This window comes from Nomascus leucogenys, chromosome 8 (assembly GCF_006542625.1).
Source record: "Nomascus leucogenys isolate Asia chromosome 8, Asia_NLE_v1, whole genome shotgun sequence".
Classification (NCBI taxonomy): domain Eukaryota; kingdom Metazoa; phylum Chordata; class Mammalia; order Primates; family Hylobatidae; genus Nomascus; species Nomascus leucogenys.
In genome coordinates, this window is record NC_044388.1 from 111,921,778 (window position 1) to 111,933,432 (window position 11,655).

The 11,655-nt window shown below is 62.3% G+C and overlaps 1 protein-coding gene across 2 annotated transcripts in view; it reads right to left on the reverse strand.

The window, feature by feature from the left end:
- The window catches only part of NACC2 (NACC family member 2), an 84,359-nt gene extending 76,335 nt beyond the window's left edge, over positions 1-8,024 (reverse strand). The window contains exon 1 of one of the 2 annotated variants that reach the window (XM_030818165.1): positions 7,907-8,024. The gene's annotated coding sequence lies outside the window, so the exon portion shown is untranslated. The remainder of the gene's footprint in view (positions 1-7,906) is intronic. The other variant, XM_030818161.1, reaches the window with a different exon arrangement.
- Positions 8,025-11,655: the final 3,631 nt, after the last annotated feature.

Genomic DNA, 11,655 nt, shown 5'->3' on the forward strand with positions numbered 1-11,655 from the left:
CCTGCAGAACTGGGACAGGAGCACTCTCTGAGGCTTCCCACCACCAAACCTGTGGCCTCTGTCGTGGGGGCCCCAGGAGATGGATACTCTGCCCCCCTCCAACACACCCCAGGGTGCTGGAAAAGCCCCTTCCCTCCTCCTGGCCTCTCACCTGCACAGCTGCAAATACACACCCTGCCCTCCTGGCGCTGGCAGACCCCCACGGGGACCCCCAGAGTGGCATTCGAAGGGGTCGGGCCAGCCCCACAGGAAGGGAGGGTGACCGAGCCAGCCCTCACAGGGCCCGGCTGGGGAAGGGCCCTGCCGCTTCTGGGGCCGCCTGGGAGCCCTCTCTGGGTCTGCCTTGGGCTGGCCCAAGACCTTCCTGGTGACCAGAAAGCAGGGTACTGTACCCCATTCGGAGCTCACAGTGGGAAAACTGAGACCCAGGGAGGCCACGGTGTTTGCCCAGCTTCCACCGCAGCACGGGGGAAATGGGGCTCGAATCCCAAGAGAACACTTGCTCTGCAACCCTGTTAGTGGCTGCTCAGCTGAGGACAGCCCAGGACGGCACCGGCAAGATCCCCAACGAGGCCCCAAGCGCCCTGTCCTCCCCGGTCTGAGCTGCTCGAGGGAGGGCAAGCCCTCCCCATCCCTCGTCTGCGGCCTAAGGCCGGCCATGGCCCAGGCAGGCCCAGTTTCCCACCCTGGGGAGTCTGCTGGGAAGTTCCGGGAGGTGACCTGGGGACTCTGCTGAGAAGTTCCGGAGGCGACCTGGAAGATGGGCACCCCCAGTGGCTGTCATCTCATGCACGGAGGTGAGCGGTATTCGGGGACTGTCGGGCTTGTACGGTCTCCAGGTGGACACTGGTTCAGAGAGAGCATCGGCAGCCCCTTGGCTGTGCAGGGTCAGGGGAATTTTGCTCTAAACATGCTCTGTCCGGCTCCCTTACAGTGGGACGGAGCCTCTGGGGAGAATCTTCAAGCTGGGAACTGTACCACTGCCCACATCAGGCCCAGTTGGAAGGGATGATGGGGGCAGGGGACACACTGTACTCATCAGGGTGGGAGGGACCCTCAGACCCCACTCCCTGCCTCTCTCCCCTAGGGCACAAATTTGAGTCCACACAGCAATGCTGGATCCAAGCCACCGTCCACATCTTTCCCAGTAGCTGCCCCTGAGCCCCTGGAAGCTGCAAAGCCACAATGGTCAGTCAGCAGGACGAGCCACTGCGCATGGACATGGCCCAGTCTGTGGCCAGGGACCCTTTCTCGGGGGCACTTGGGGCTCGTGAGGACCCAGGTCCGGTGACCACCGCAGTCAGCCATGGTTAACCATCAGCAGGGGCCTCACTGCCATCCCAACCACGATGGCCTTGTTGAGGCCCCCACCCAGCCGGCCAGGAGGCACCGTGGTCTGGGGTCACTGAGACACAGGGAGGCAAAGGACTTGGTCTTTCCTGACCCACTGCTTCATGCCTCCTAGGGTCCCCTCGACACAGATGAGGGCTCAGGCCTGGGCGTTGAGGGTGGGATGGGCAGAAAGGACAAGGGCTGGGCTGTCCCACAAAGGGACCTACGCAAGCCCTGAGGGGAGCCAGCCCAGCCCCCAGCATCCTGGGAGAAGGTTTCCCAGAGGAGACAGCAGGCAATTTGCATAATATTCTTTGCAAGTTAATATCAGCCTCTGATAATGATCTCGGCATCGCGTGGAGCGGCTGAGGCGGCTGTTACAACACTAAGTAATCATATTTTAAATTATGTTTCCCTTTATAGAAAGGTGTTGCAAAAACACACAGACACGAAATCTGTCTGTTGCAGCCCCGCTGCCAACCACCTGACCAGCTTTCGGTTACGCGGTTACGTTTGCAGCACTGCAGCCCGGGAGAAGCAGCGGGGCGGCAGCCACAGGCTACCCCCAGGCCCCCACCCAGAGCCTCCCCCTGCCTGGGGACCCTCCCAGCTGGGGACCCCACCCAGATCTGAGCCAGGCTCTGGCCAGGGCCCAGGGCCTCAAAGGAGGATGCACAGCCCACGTCTTCCTGAGGTCCCCACGGCCCTAGGAGGGAGACAAGGGGGCTCCCCCTCCCCATAGCCACCCCTCTTTGCTGGAAACCTAGCACCCGCGAAGGCCTGACTTCCAGGCGAAGGGTAGCGGGGTACAGATTTCAGAGAACTCAAGGCCCTTCAGGTTCTGCTCTGCCTGAGCCTCCATGTCACCCCCCCAACCCCGCCTGGTGGGGGGCTCCTGTTAGCCCCTCCCCCAGCACTGGGGGCCTCTCCCCAAGAAGGTGAACCCAGCCTCGGGGTGCCCTCCCTCCCTCCTCTGAGGCTCCCCCAACTCATGTACCTCTACACCAGTTGGCACATCCACAGTTGGGGGAGGCCCCGGGCGACCCTTGTCCCCATTCAGAACGGGGGACCCCAGCCCCAACAAAGTGAGTCATGTTCTTCTACCATCCCTCTTCATTTAGGAGCCACGGCCGACCACTCAACTTCTATTTTCTTAAAAGCTTTTTTTTTCCTTTTTTATTAAAAAAAAATCCAATTATAGCACAAATCTCTCAGCAGGGGTCAGTGTGGAATAAGAATAGCCAAAGTTAATGGACATGACACAGGCAAGATTAATGCCTAAAGGGTTTCAAAAGTTGTGTGATGCGGATTTCATTAACATTTTAATTGTAATGTATCTTTTTAATCTTCTCTCACCCTAATGGCTTTATATCCAAAAAAAAAAAACCCAGAAAAAACTGCTGACAACAACAAAAAGTATCAATATACAAAATTTAACAAAGGCGCTTAGCTGTGCAATGGAAATGAAATTAAATGAGCAAATCTCTGTTAAAGCTGATTTTTTAACAGCACAAAAGTCAAGAATTCAGCAAAGATGGTAATTCCCCTTTCTTGGCACAGACACCAACTGGGTGGTAGAAGGGAGACAGGCACAGCCCCTGGGGCAGATGCCCAGGCCCTGGGTAGGGGCCCTGGCCAGAGGTGATACCTTAGGGGTCCCTGGGAGGAGAAAGATGCGGGACAACTTCCTTCTGCTCTGATCCAAAGGCGGGACCAACACTGACTCCCTCAAAGGCCGCCCCAGAAGAACCAAGGAAGGTCCACAGCTGCCCCCCGAGTCCAGGCAGTGCCCAGGAGTGAGGGGGTAACTCCTCCAGAAAACACCAGCCCACTGGGAGGAGGCCCCAGGACAGCAGGGGTGGGGAGGGGGCATCTAAAGTGTCACTGTAATGAAGGGGGCACTAGCATTTTGTGGGGTGGGGGCTGGGTTGCTAGCAATTCTCCTCTCAGCAGGCCCCCAGCTCCCAACGCCCTCCGTGAGGGACCCCAGGCAGCTCTGGCCAACAGCACAGCCCGGATTCCAGCCTCCAGCTTCCAGCATCAGCTCCTGAAATGTACTCAAGCCTGACTATGGAGGGCTGGGGGGACTTTTATTTTCAATCAACAAGCATTTCTTGAGGCATGACTTTGCTGAGGTTGATGCTCTACCCCTTCACAGACTACCAGGGAGGCCACCCCCAGCCCAGGGCCAGGCTGCCCTCGGGGCCCCGGTGGCTGGGCTGGGGCTGGCCAGCCCTGGGATTGGGAGACATCCCTGCAGCGTGGCTTGCTGTTCACCCCAGTGACTATATATGGGCACTTTCAGGCCCCTTTGTTCCCCGCCCCCAGCCCTGCCTGCTTCCCAGGCACAGGGGCAGGAGCTGGGCGGGCCCAGGAGCTCGCGGCCATCCATGGCCCTGTGCCCTCCTGGATGCCAGGGCCCCGCACTGGGGGAGGGGAGATTCCTTTAGAGAGACCCGGAGCCAGCCTCTCCTCCCCGTGGGTCCCTGCAAACAACGTCTGGAGAAAAGCCTGCCTCTCGTTCTCCCGGGAGACTCCATGGCGGCCTCCTCTTAAAGGGTAATGAGCCTCACATGGGATTCAGCGGCTTCACTGGCCCAACAGCCCCCAGGCCAGCCCCAGCCGGCGTGAAGGTGGAAAGGCCGGGCTGCCCACATTCAGCCTCCAGCTCCTTGGAGGAGGCAGAGGATGCTACTCTGTAGCAGGATGGCCTCAGGGAGGGCGGGTTCCTCACTCAAGGTCACACAGCCTGGGTTGGGCATTCTCCCAGGAGACCTGAGCCCAGGGTTCTGGCTGCCAAGTGCTCCAATGAGGACCCAGGCCCAGCAAGCAGACACTGGGGATGTGGTGGGGCCCCAGGAGCCCTAGGTCAGGGTCCCAAATGCCCTCCCCTACTCTGACTAGCTTCCAGGCTGATCCTCTGTGTGGACAGGGGTGAGTGCCGGTCCCGGAGTTCATGTCCCCGAATGACAAGCATCCAATACTTCCAGACAGATGCCTTCACACCCCTCCACTGCGCCCTGCTGAGACCCTATACAAGGGTGTGTGCTTCCAAAACCCAAACTGTAAACAGCAAAGGCAGGAAAGCCACAGCTGAGGGAGCTGGGGCTCCCAGCAAATGGGCAGCTGCAGGTGACACAGTAAGGGAGCCCCAGCCAGCCAGGAAGCATATTTTACAAATGATCTCATCTCACCAAGAGCCAGGGCTGGTGACAGCAAGGACTTGCTAAAAAAAAACAAAAAACAAAAACAAAAAAACAGGTCGCCAGGATCCCTGCCCTGTGAGAGGCAGGGGCAGGCGTGGAGCAGCAGCCCCTGGCCTGGGTAACCCCACTCCCCGGCCCCCAGAGCCAAGGCCCAAACAACCTTCCAGTCACATCTCCTTGGTGACTCTGGACAGGCTGAAAGGGAAACGAGATCCACCTGGGGATTAGGGGGCGCCTCAGGGAGGCCGGCGTGGGGGCCACACACAGCTCTGAACTGGGGCCCAGTGGGGAGACAAGAGTAGAGAAACACTGGCCAAGCTCCCCCACCCAAGGCCCGACTGCCCACCTCCGGGAGGACCAAGGGCGTGCCCAGAGAGGGTGCCAGGAAAGGAACAAAATGCCGGGGAGAGGGCACTTTGGGGAAGGCCCAGGACCCAGGGAGCTGGGTCTGCAGACACTCACCGTTGGGGAGCCTGACCGGAGATGGGGTGAGAGGCCCCAGTGAGCCAGCTCTACACAGGTTCCCAAGCCCCCTCATCAGCCCCCAGTCAGACCAGACCCAGTCAGACCTCACAAACTCCCGCACCTGCCCACATGCATCAGACGGCGGCTCAGGTCCAGCATCCAGACGGGCTAGCGCTACTTCTCCCCTGCCTTGGAGGACGCTCCACGGCCTCACGCCACGGGGCTTTGCTTCTCCTTCGAGCCAGGCCTGGAAGCCCAGCCCCAGGTTTCCTCAGCCCAGGCCAGAAACGTCACCCTGAAGTGGAAGGTGGCCTACCTTGTCCTTAGAACCACAATGGGAGGCTGGTCAGCCTGGGCCACTGAGGCAGGAACATGTGCTACCAAGGTGAAGGTGGACTGGGTCAGAGGAGCAGCAGAGTCACGGGGCCCCATAGTCAAGTTCCCAGATGTGTTCGTTACACTGGGGTCTGCAGAAGGCCTTGGTTCTCCGGAGAAACATGCTGGTGTATCCTGGGGTAAGAGGTGCCACCTGCTGCCCCCCCTGTGGACTCGGACCCTCATCCCACCGGCCACAGTCCAACTGGATCTCAGAACCCACTGTGTGACCCTGCAAAGGGGATGGAGTGACCCCAAGGGGCTGTGAGATGCAGAGAGGCAGCCTGGGGACAGTGTGTGGAGGTGGCCAGGACAGGGCTGGCTGAGGAAGGAACATGGGCTCTGCCCCACTGACAGTGGCTGGGGCCCCTGGGCACTTGGTGCCCTGTGCGTTCCAGGGACACAGGTCAGAGGCACAGACCTCAGAGGAAGGGGCACCGGGTGGAACCCTGGGAACTCAACATCCGGGAAAGGACAACACCTTGGTTCCCTGTTCCATCCCTCAGGCCTGGGCAACCACACTGCCCACAAACCAGGAAAGCAGGACTCCGGAGGCAGAGGCCAAGAGGAGCGCAGGCCTGGAAGAACCGCTCAGCACCAAGATCGTCGCTGTTGTTTCATGAAGAATGCAGCCTCGTGCTTTAATTGGAAAACACGGGGAGGATTGAAGAATTTTTTAAAAGTCACCACTAGCCCCCTGTCCGGGGCAGAGCAGCCCTGCGCACCCTTCCAGCAGCCGGTGGTAAAGAACAGAGCCTGTTCTCGCAGCCTGTAGCAGCCCAGCTCCCACTGCTCCCAGCATGAGAGCTCCCGGGTGGCTCCTCCGCCGCAGCGGCCGCCTTCCCGCCAGGCCGGGGCCAGCACCATGGAGCCCTGGGTGTGACCACTGCGAAAGGATCCCTGGCCACTAAGAGGTGACAAGTGATATCTTGTTGCACTTTCTGTGCCCATTCCAAGTGGCTTTGCAGAAAGGACGGGGGGCCACCACCTTGGGTGGCACCTCCTTTTATTTCCTCCCCTTGGACTCTGGCCCAGCTACCACCCAACGGTGACCCCAGGGGAAAATGCCAAGAGGCCTCTTGAAGGGAGGGGCTGGGAAAGGCCCCACAGAGGACCAGAGGGGTGCTCCAACGGTGGCCGGGAGAAGAAGGGGTGGGTGGCTGAGAGGTGGCGGGTGGGGGGGGCTGCCTGAACCTTGACCTAACTCTAGGCGCCCCTGCTGGGGGTGCTACAGGCTAAAACACCCTGCAGAACGGTGAGCTGAGTGTCCCACCGGAGAACAGGAGGGAAGGAGGTCAGGAGCCTGCCAGACGAAAAGAGGAGTGGGTGAGAAGAAGGGGCGACCTGGAAGGACACGGACTATGGCAGGAGAGGGCGGCCGCGCTGGCGGGCGGGAACACCAAGGTGCACGCGCTCCCGGAGGCAGCTCCACGGGATGGGAGTCCGGGCTGCCTTGGGCACCCCCGGGTCAGCACCCCCGCCACACACAGAAAGGAACGCGCAGCAGAGAACACAGCTCAGGGCACCCAGCGGCCCAGGGAGACGGGCCCACCAGCACGTGGGTGAAACACCTCCAATCCGGAGGCCCCGCGCGGGGGTTGGGGCAGGGAGTGGAACGGCCTGGGAGGCCAACTCCAGGGACCGGGCCTCACGGCCTTCAGACCCACAGGTTTAAACGGCTCCACGACGAGAGTCCAAGACCAGACTTCCCCCAGAGCCTGGCAGAAGGGCTGGGAGGTGACCTCTGACCTCCGACCCCACACGATCCCAGCAAGAGAAGCAGGAAACTCCGTCGGAAGGCCTCGGTCCGCCCTGGCCGTGCAGGGTGCGCGGCCGGCCCCGGGCTCCGCTGAGTTTCTTAGAGAAGGGGCTGCGGCCCCCCGACCTCAGGTCCGCAGAGGCACAAAAGCTGGCAAGAGGCGGAGTCCCCTCCCCCTGCGGCGGGACCCCAGTTTCTCCCCAGGCTGGGGCCCGCGTGGGGGAGGAGCGGGAGGCGGTGACGACCCACGAACGGGCCCACCTGGACCGGGAGGGCGAGGCGCGGGCCCGGCTGGGCCAGGCAGCTGCGCAGATGCCCCGGGAGGGGTGGGTCCCTCCGCCCTGGCCCCGGGCCAGTCCTGCCCAGGCTTCCCCGCCCGGAGGGCTGGATCGGCCAGTCGGGTCCCTGGGGAGGCCGCGTGGGTCCCCAGAAATCCAGGGAAACGCAGCAGGCGGCGGGGAGCGCCCCGGGACGCCCGGAGCCGAGGTCTCCCCGAACGCGCGGCGCGGCGTCCCGGCCCGGGGTCGCGGGCGCCTCCGCCGGGACCCCCCGGCCCCCCTCCGCGGGCTCCCGAGGCCGGTTCCCGCGCGCACGCCCGGGCCGGAGGCGGAACTCGGCCGCACCCGCCCCGCGCGGCCGGCACTGCGGCAGGGGGCCCGCGCCAAGTTGGGCGGCCGCGGAGTTTGCGGGAAGTGCGGGCCCGGCCCGCGGGACGACCCCGCCCGGCGGCGTAACCCGGGGGCGGCCGCGCGCGCCAAGTTGGCGGTACCTGCGGGCGCCCGGCCCGGTCCGGCCTGGGCAGCTGCGGCGCGCCGCCCGCGGCAGGAAGTGCTCGGCGTCCCGGCGCTCCGGCTCCCATGGACTTTCTCCGACCTCGCCCAGCACCGGCGGCCGCACCGCGGCGGGGGCGGGGCGGCGGCGGGGGAGGTGCCCGCGGGCCGTTAAAGGGACAGCGCGCCGGCCGCGCGCGCGCGCATTGGCAGCCAGGTGGGCGCCCGGGGTCGGGGCTGGGGTCCGGGGGCCGGGAGGGTCCCGAGTGGGGGCTGGCGGGGCGTGGGGAACCCCGAGCGCGGGGGAGGGAAGGCGGCAGCTCCTCGCCCGCCGCGCGTCCTCCTTCCGGAGCTGCCGGCGGTCGACCCTGCGCGGGACACCCGGCGGGAGCCGGACGCCGCGGCGCCGAGGACGGGGCTCGGCGGACGGGCCGGGAAAGGACCTGGAGCACCGGCCTCCCCCTCCCCCTCCCCGGGCCCCAGCCTCGGCCGGACTCGCTAAGCCCGGGAGAGCCCCCGGGCCCCCCTACGCCGCCCCCGGCGCGCGCCCTGCCCGCGGCGGCCGCGTCCGCACGGTGCAGCCTCCGGGATCCGGGCGGGGGAAGTGCGCGCATCCGCAGCCGCCCTGGACGCTCAGGCGGGCCGTGGAAGACACGGGTGCGGGAGCGCCCTTGGGCGAACCTCTGCGGGGCTCAGGCGCCCGTCCCTGCGGCCCGGGAACTGCAAGCTGCCTGGACTGGGCCTGGTGCTGCCTTCAGGCCTGGTGTGATCCGGGCGCACTGGCGCGTTGGCAGTCATTCCGGCACCGGCCACGCAGCTCTCCATCTGCCCAAGGCCACGCTCCTGAGGACAGAGGTGTAGTTTTAAAACAAGGGCACGGAAATAAAGCCGGCTACACACCCGAAAGGACCCAGAGACCCCTCCTCAGCTGCCTCCTAACCTGGGGCCTGAGGTCAGGACAGGCTGCAGTGGTCCTCAGAGGCTGAGGCAGCCTCATTTCCGTAGCACGCTCACGGGTCCTTGCAGGAGAAAGGAGTGATACCACCTCCGTCGTCCCGAGTGAAGGCGCTGGGAGAAGGGATGAGAACGAGATGGCCACCAGCGTCCCAGAGAACGCCTTTGGGGCTCTGGGGATCAGAAACCTGGGGCTACAGCCCTCCTGGCACAGTCAGCCAAGGTCATGCCCTGGACAAATCATCAGAAGCTTGGCCAGGTTCTTGTCACTCCAACCTCAAGCTAGGCCTTTGATCTTGGCCACAGACTGGCCCTTGACCCTAACTTTAGGTTCTACTCAGCTCTGCGTCCAGAACACACACACACACACACAGAGCTCACTCCCTGGCTTGCCTTCTATGGGGGTGAGTATGGAACCCCGCAGGGACTCTGGGCTCTCCCCACAGAGTCCCACCTAGACCTAAATGCAGTCGGAGGTCCCACACCCCAACCCCCCTCCACCACCACCACCACCACTGCCACTTCCAAACCCGCCCTGCAGTCTGCTATGGGAAGGAGGCATGACTCTACAGGCTGGAGATACTTGGCCACACGTGGCTTGGTGTGTGGGCTTGTGGTCCTGGCCTACGAGGGGCAGAGTGAGAGGGACAGGTGGAAAGACAGCAGCTGTGCAGTGGTGTCACCTGCTCAGCACAGGTGAAGGCAGAAGGCCCTGGGCACCAGGTGGGGGAGGAGGGTTCCGAGCACCTCTCACACCCAGGGCATGAGCTCAGCAGCCTCAGGGTTCCGGTGGTTCCTAAGCCTGACTTGACAATCTCTGCAGGATCTCCTAGTGAGCACATCTACCCCAAGCCCCTGAGAATCGTGAATCCCAGAGACAGATGCCTGGAGCTGCTTCCAGCCCTGGGGCAGGCCTCAAGGGGCTACCCACTAGGACCTCTGGCCCTCCAGGGATGGGACTGATTGTTTTAATCACTCTTATTTTCTAAATATTAAAGACATTCTTCTTTAGTGAGGGATATTTGGAAAGCATTGAAAAGTGTTTAGAAGATAGCGGATACCCAGAAATCAATTCCCCAATTTCTGTGTGTCTATACGTATGTACACCAACATATATTTGCACCGTTTAAAGCAAACCCTGCATCCCTGCTGAATTCCAGGCCCGTGCTACTGAGTATGTATGCCTTACCGCATTTAATGTTCACAACAGTACCATGAGGTGAGCTCTCAGTTTATTCCTTTTTTTTTTTTTTTTTTTTTGAGACAGAGTCTCACACTGTTGCCCAGGCTGGGGTGCAGTGGCGCGATCTCAGCTCACTGCAACCTCCACCTCCCAGGTTCAAGCGATTCTCCTGCCTCAGCCTCCAAAGTAGCTGGGATTACAGGCATGCGCCACCACACCCAGTTAATTTTTGTATTTTTAGTAGAGACGGGGTTTCACCATGTTGGCCAGGCTGGTCTTGAACTCCTGACCTCAGGCGATCCACCTGCCCCGACCTCCCAAGGTGCTGGGATTACAGGCGTGAGCCACCGCGCCCAGCCTTATTCCCGTTTTACAGCATAGCCTGGGGCTCACTCAGGGGTCCCCAGCAGGGCCTGGGCTGAGTGGAGCTCACCCTGGGTGCATCCTCCGCATCTCCTCCCTACGTTTGATCTTGTTGGTTCCTGGCTGGTACGAGGGCCTGGTGGCCACAGTCTCAACTGAGCATAGCAGCACCGCTATGGGTCTGCAGCCCAGGGAGGGCCTGTCCGGGACCCGGGCCTGAGTTCTCACGGCCTTGTAGTTTGATTTTTCCCCTTCCATCCAGAAAGCACTGGGCAGGGGGTAAGGGGAGGTCACAAGCCACATCCGCCGACACTGCAGAGCCCCTGGGGGCACTCAGCCATACACAGAGGACCAACCTGTTGGCCTGGACACCTGCATGTCCTCCCCTGGATGGCAGAAGCCTTTGGTGGCTCTCCAGGTGCTGCTGCCATTGTGCAGGTGGTGACATCCCACCCCAGTCTCACGCCAGATCCAGTCTGTGCCCATCCTAACAGCTCTGTGTGAAAGTCATGTCGGAGCCACCCTCCTGGTCCGCAACTGCCCTGTTCTCCAGTGATTGCCACAGCCCCCTTCCCCACCCCGGTCTCTAGCCTCCCCTCCAGCCCTGCCCCAGCCTGTCACCACACAGCAGCACAGGGCTGCTTCTAAACCTGTTGGATTATTCCCACCCGCTCAGAACCCCCAAGAGCTCCCCAATGTGCTTCTTGCTCAGAGCACAAGCCCGGGTGATTGGGTGACCAGGACCCAGCTCCCCACCCCCGCCTCATACCCCACCCCACCCATGCCCCACATCCTTCCCCACCCCACGTCCCACCCCCGTGGTACCCTTGCGCATGCCAGTGCCTGCTCAGCTGTAGCCAGGCTGGCTTCTGCTGCACCTTCTGCCCCAGGGCCCTTGCACCCGCTGTTCTCACTGACTGAACCTTCTGCCCCTGTGTCTCCAAGGCTTGCTCTGTCACTTTCTTTGAGTCTCCACCCCAATATCCCTGGCTTACGAAGCCTTCCCTGACCCTTCCTTATGAAAGAGCCACATGACCATCGGCAACGGGCACCCGGACCCCATCCTGACGCTGGTCTGCCCTTGGCTTCCATGGGCACAGTCTCCCGCTTTGTCCACTGTCTCATCACTGGCTCAGTGTGGTGCCTGGCACAGAGCAGGTGCCCTGAGGACTCTCAGAATTGGAGCCTAGGCTCCATCTGTCTCCACCCTGTTTCCCGGGGCTGCTGGGGGATGCTGTGCCCCTCCCC